Below are 7,106 nucleotides of genomic sequence, written 5' to 3'. Positions count from 1 at the left end.
AATTGTAGTTTTGTTTTTGTTTTTCTCTTCTTCATTGTTAATCTTGTTTCTTTATGAGTATGAATGTGGTTTCTAGCCTCTTTGTGGTTGAGGCTCTGCTCTGTTCTTTTATCTTTTCCTTTTCTCTTTCCCTCCTGTCTTCTGCACCAGTTTCCCAAAGTTAGTGTGAGCCCCTTTGTTCTCCAGCCTTGCTTCTAATCTCTTCCTCTTTTTCCACCTCTCTATTTTCTCTCTAACCCCTTTTAAATTTTAATCCTGAGGGCAAAATTGACATATTAAAGACTCATATACTGCATATAATTTTCTGATTTGTTTTAGATTGTGTTATATAAACCACAAATCTATTTCATATGGCCAAAGATGTCAAATTACTTGTTAGCTTAGTTTGCCATTTTCTAAGCTGTGTTTGATGCTATTATAATTATTGCTTATGGAACCACTACAACCAAAAGTGACATAATTGCTCTAAATAGTTCTTCTTCCTGGTATTCCAAGACTGAGATTAAGTAAGGATTACAGAAAATAATGTGGCACAGTGCCAAAGACCCAGGGGCTGTGTCAAAAATAGACAGCAACTCCTCATCCCTAACAAATTGAAGAGGCAGGATCTTGCAACAGGCTGAAAACCCCAAAACCAGCACCACATGGAAGATACCTCAGAGAAGTGGTCATTTCCTAAGTTCCAAAGGCTAGCAATAAAGCAACCCACTATAGGCAGTTTATATGAATCATCCCAAGAACTAAACTGAAAAAAGAAAAGAAAATGAGAAGACACCTAAACAAGACGCAACCCCAGACGTTCAGTGCATCACAGCCAAAACTACAAGGTGATAAAGTGGAACAATCCAAAAGCCAACTATTGGCCTCTCTGAAGGGATAACAACAAAGTGATTGAATTAGGCTCTAGAAAAAATCAAATCAAACTGATATGGAGCTGTGGTGACTGGCAGAAAGGGAATCCAAGATGGGCTTCTGTTCACGTTGTTGGCCTGGAGCTGCAGCAACTGCCAGGAAGTGGGTCTGAGGCATGCTTCCATCTGCACCATCGAGCCAGAGCTGTGAGAAATGGCAGGAAGTGAGGTCAAGATGGACTTCTGCTTCCTCCACTCATGAGAATCAGGGACTGGAAACCAGTGGGAATGCCAGCAATACAGTAGGACCCTCTCTAGAGCACACATGGTATACAGATAGGACTGGAGGCATGGAAAAGTCTAATGCAACAATAACAATATGAACCAGCAGGTTACCAGTTAGGTGACCCAGCTTTGTACTGGGAGAGAGAGACATGTGCAAGAGAAGTGTGTGGGTAGAACCACCTTGTCTTCTTTTTTTCTTCCCTATTTGTCTTTCTTTTACTTTTCTTTCTTCTCTCTTTACTTTTTTCTTTTTTGGAAAGGCTCTGGAGAACTTCAGCCATTTAAAACTAATCCCCCTCCCCAACACCACCTGCAAGCTTTGCTTGAGTATACATTCTAGGATGAAACTTGGATGTGCCACAGAACTGTAGACACTAGAGGAATCTCGCTACTTTTATTTTTCTCTCTCTAATAGGTTTTCTTGTTAGTAGTCTGCTGGGTTAGTGTTTTTGCTTTTGTTTGTTTGTTTTGCTGTTGTTTTTATTTTCTTCTGCTTTATTTTTATTCTTTTTTCCCTGTTTTTTTTTCTTTCAGTATGCTTGTTGTTTTTTCCATGTGTATGGTTACTTTGGTCTCCTTTTTTTCTCTTCTCATTTTTTTCTTTTTCTTTCTTTTTTACTTTTTATTCTCTTTTATACTTTCTTTTCCCTCTTGCTCATGATTTAGGCTGTGAATTCTCCCTTTGTATTATTCCACTCATCGTCTGCCTCTCTTTCATCAACTATTCTGGATTTTATGAGACTTTTATGTGGGTAAACATTGTATCTTTCTTTTCTCATTCACTTCAGTACTCCTGTGACTTCTCTTTCAACCCATGTCTCTTATGTCCTAAAATTACACAAGTTATGTATAATCACCCTATTCCCACCAAATTTGCAAATAGTCTATTTAACCTCATTACCTCTCCATCCTACTCCCTACTCCCTTTAACCTCCCCCTCACAGACACACACACACACACACACACACACACACACAACTGGGTAAAATCACTCTACCAAGTAGAAAATCATTGCATACAAGTTCCTGGTATAAGTTTGATTTATATTACAGAACAAAAGGACTTGCTCCTATGGTTTAAGATATCAAACTAATAGTCACCACAGTTTATCAATAGTCAGGATTTAGTCCATTGTTATTGCTAAGTATACTACTTTAACCAGGATGCCTTACCTGTTATAATACATTTTTCTCCCATGTATGAAAACACAGAGATTTCAAGCATTCATTTCCATCATGATAATATAATACCAAAGGAATGGGCCTTTATTCAAATAGCACCTCTACATTCTTAATGTACTGGGAAGGTAGTTTCTTTGGATAGAAACACAGACTAAGAACCATCTATATCTAAAAGACATCCCTGAGGGACAGACATCACGTAGGAAAGCCTTGACACTAGGGATAAAGCTATCTAACATAAATCTTCTAAGCATTAACACAGATAACAAAATAAATGAAATTAAAAAAAAAAAACAAAATCACAAGAGGAAGAAGCAAAATGCAACCTCAAACGTGCAGCCAATTCAGGACAAGTCCAGAGCACAAAGAGATAGAGGAAATCAGAAGCCAATCACTGGAACTCTCTGAAATGATAGCAGCAGAAGTGAAAAAACAAGTGGAAGAGGCCATAGAAAAAAATATCTAAAATACAAAAATGACAAAATAAATTAAAGCAAACAAAGATAAACAGAACAGAGGAACTTAGGAAAATGATATAAACCATGAATGCCCAACATAGAAAAGTAATCAATGAAACAGACCCAAACAGAAATCCAGGAGATTAAAAACTCCATTGAAAGTGTACACAACAGATTGAATGAAGACAAGGACACAATATGAGACCTACAAGACAGGAATGTGACTAGAAACCAGGAAAAGCAAGCCACCTTAAAAATAGCAAGGAACATGAAAAGATCCATCCACCAGTTACAAGATGAAGCAGAGAACAACATAAGACTGACTGAAGTCAATAAGAAAGCAGGAGACAATGCAAAAGCCATTAGAAACCTCTTCACTGAAACCATCACAGAAAACTTCCAAAACATAGATTAAAAATTTGACGTTTAAGTGAATGAAGCATATAAAACTCCAAATAGCCATGACCAAAAGAAATCTTTTTTTAAATTTTATTAAAAAGGAAAAAGAGAAAAAAAAAGCAGTGTAAGGGTACAAGTAATACAGAACTACAAAAAAAAAATAAGAAATCACCAGTTAATAGATTACATATTATCATCTTAGAGATAGTTGCTCAAATCACAGTATCAAAGCATACAAAGTGGACATTCAAACAGTGAGACTGCAAACAGTTGTGTTCAATGATCCAACAAAAACATTAATATGGTCAGCTATCTAACACTCCTAAACACACTTGCTGTTGTATCCTTTAGAGCTCTTTTTTTCCCTCTCTTTTTTACAACAAAATTTACACATTTTGGGTTTTATTACTCTTTAGTTCTTATTACTTTTTTGGGGGGAAGAGAATAAAGTCAAATATGGCAAAACAAAGCTGTCAGTCAAAACCAAGGATAGACATAGCACATGATGTAAAACAGAGTACAAGGTTACCAACAATGGTTATCAACAATGTTTCTTGTTTCCTTAAAAAGAATTGTCTATCTCATTAGATATTATAAAGTTGAACAAAACAGTAGAGAACAAGACCAATAAAACTTAAGCATTGTAAACATTACAGGACTTCCAAAGGAGACAATAGTCAAACCAGAATGGGCATCTTAGTGAATCTTATTGCCTTCAAAGTAGTTGCCTATACCCTCAAACTTGATACTATCATACAGAATGGAACAGGGTCTAATCAGTCAAAACAAGGTAGTGGGATTATTACAGGACTTCAAAACAAGTTAATAGGAAATCAAAAAAAGTTACTATTATATATCCTGCTAATGTTTAAAATTTTTCCCCTTAATTAAAAAAACAAAAAATAACTAAATATTTTTTTTAATGAATAAGGGAGAGATTGAGATAAAACAGGACATAACAATATAACAATACAGGTCAAAGCACGACTGTTTCAGCAACCTAGTGCTTCACCACCAAATAACCCGACTTAATAGTAGTTACCATAGTGTCTGTCTTTTTCCTTGAAATATTTGAATAAAACTTCATATACTATAGCTTCAAATATTTCCATATCAAGAAGTCCAGAATAAAGCCTTTCCAATAAATAAGTGAAAACTTTATAAGGCTTCAAGGCCACATAATGGGGAATCATGATTACCACATTTTTTTAATATATTTGAATCATTACCTACATTAGGGAAACTATTCGGTATTCACACATGCAAGATTGATTTATTTCACTTATGAGTATGGTCTCAAGCTGCGCCCATTTATTGATAAATATCTCAATGTGATCCTTCTTTATAGCTGAATAATACTCCTTTGTATAGAAATACCACAACTTTTTTATCCATTCCTCAGTTGATGGACACTTGGGTTGTTTCCAAGATCTGGCAATTACAAATTGTGCTGCTACAAACATAGGTGCACATATATCACTGTGGTATGATGCTTTCAATTCTTCTGGGAATATGCCTAGAAGTGGAATAGCTGGAATAAATGGGACTTCCAATCCCAGCTTTTTGAGAAATATCCAGACTGACCTCCACAAAGGCTGCACCAGTCTACACTCCCACCAACAGTGTAGGAGAGTTCCTTTTTCCCCACAGCCTCTCCAGCATTTGTTGTTGTTGGTTTTCTTGCTCCTGGCCATTCTTTCAGGAGTGAGATGGTATCTCAGTGTGGTTTTAATTTGCATTTCTCTAATGACCAATGATGGTGAACATTTTTTCATGTATTTATTTGCCATTTGCATTTCTTCATCTAAGAAGTGCGTATTCATCTCAGATGCCCATTTTTGGATTGGGTCTTTGAATTTTAGGGGTCTGAGTTTTTTTAATTCTTTATATGTTTTAGACAAGAGTCCCTTGTCTGAGAGAGAGTTCACTAAAATCTTTTCCCAGTTTGTGGGTTTTCTTTTCACTATGCTGGAGATTTCTTTTGACATGCAGAAACTTTTTAATAAGAAGTGGTCCCAGTTATTGATTCTGGGAAGTATTTCCCGTGCGGTTTGAGTCCTGTTCATGAATTCCTTACCCACTCTTATGTCTTCAAGGTTTCTACCCAATTTGACTTCCAATAGATTTAGTGTTTCTGTTTTAATATTCAGATCTTTGACCCACTTACATTTTAATTTAGTACATGGTGATAGACATGGGTCTAGCTTTAGTTTTTGGCAAATGGAGAGCCAGTTTTTCCAGCACCATTTATTAAAGAGACTGTAGTTCTTCCAATGAATCTGCTTGGCTCCTTTATCAAAGATAAGGTGGTTGAGTGTGTTTGTAGTTGTGGTTGTATCTTCTAATCTATTCCATTGATCTTTGGCTCTGTTTTGATTCCAATTCCATGTTGATTTTACTACTGTCGCTTTGTAGTATGACTTCAAGTCAGGGATTGTGATGCCTCCTGCTTTGTCTTTGCTGCTTAGAATTGCCTTTGCTATTCTAGGTCTCTTCTGGTTCCAGATGAAATTTAGGAGTGATTTCTCTAGATCTATAAGGTATGTTGACGGTATTTTTATTGGGATTGCATTGAATCTGTATAACAGTTTTGGGAGAATGGCCATTTTCACAATGTTTGTTCTTCCTATCCATGAGCAAGGAATGTCTTTCCATTTTCTGAGATCATCTTCAATTTCCTTTTTCAGTGTATTATAATTTTCACTGTATAAGTCTTTCACTTCTTTCGTAAGAGTAATTCCTAAATATTTCATTTTTTGCTTGCTAATGTGAAGAGTGTAGTTTCTCTTATTTCCCTCTCTGTGATTTTGTTGTTCGTGTATAGGAATGCTATTGATTTCTGAGTATTGATTTTGTATCCAGCCACATTACTGAATTTACTTATTGTATCTAAGAGTCTTTCAATGGAGTTTAGGGGGTCTTCTATGTAAAGTATCATGTCATCTGCAAACAATGATAATTTAACTTCTTCTTTTCCTATCTTTACCCCTTTTATTTCTTTCTCTTGCCTAATTGCTCTGGCTAGTACTTCCAGTACTATATTAAATAGGAGTGGTGATAAAGGACATCCTTGTCTTGTGCCTGATTTTAAAGTAAAGGCTTTCAATTTTTGGCCATTTAGTATGATGCTGGCTGTTGGTTTGTCATAAATGGCCTTTATTATATTGAGGTAAAGACCATCTATTCCAATTTTCTGTAAAGTTCTTATCATGAATAAATGTTGGACCTTATTGAAGGCTCTTTCTGCATCTATAAAAATGATCATGTGATTCTTACTTTTGGCTTTATTGATATGGTGGATTACATTTATTGATTTACATATGTTGAACCATCCTTGCATTCCTGGGATGAATCCCACTTGATCATGGTGTATAATCTTCTTGATGATTTGCTGCATCCTATTTGCCAATTATTTATTGAGGATTTTTGCATCTGTGTTCATTAGGGAGATCGGTCTATAGTTCTCTGTTTTAGTTGGGTCTTTCTCAGGTTTTGGTACTAGAATAATATTTGCTTCCAGGAATGACTTAGGAAGGATTGCTTCCTTTTCAATTTCATTGAATAGTTTGAGGAGTGTCGGCATTAGGTCTTCTTTGTATTTCTTATAGAATTCTGCAGTGAATCTGTCTGGGCCTGGGCTCTTCTTTGTAGGTAAGGACTTAATTACATTTTCAATTTCATTAACAGAGATTGGGTTATTCAACAGTTTTACATCCTCTTGATCTAGCTTTGGTACTTCATATGTGTCTAAGAATCTGTCTATTTCTTCTGTGTTATCAAACTTTTGAGAGTAGAGGTTTTCGAAATAGGTGTTGATGATCTTCTGTATTTCTATTGGGTCTGTGGTGATTTCACCTTTTTCATTTCTTATTGCATGAATTTGAGCTTTTTCTTCCCTTTTTTTAATAAGCTTGGCTAGGGGCTTATTGATT

This window comes from Cavia porcellus, unplaced genomic scaffold, assembly GCF_034190915.1.
Source record: "Cavia porcellus strain 051 isolate PalLab524CR breed Dunkin Hartley unplaced genomic scaffold, mCavPor4.1 scaffold_1, whole genome shotgun sequence".
Taxonomy (NCBI): domain Eukaryota; kingdom Metazoa; phylum Chordata; class Mammalia; order Rodentia; family Caviidae; genus Cavia; species Cavia porcellus.
Note: the sequence above shows the minus strand (reverse complement) of the source record.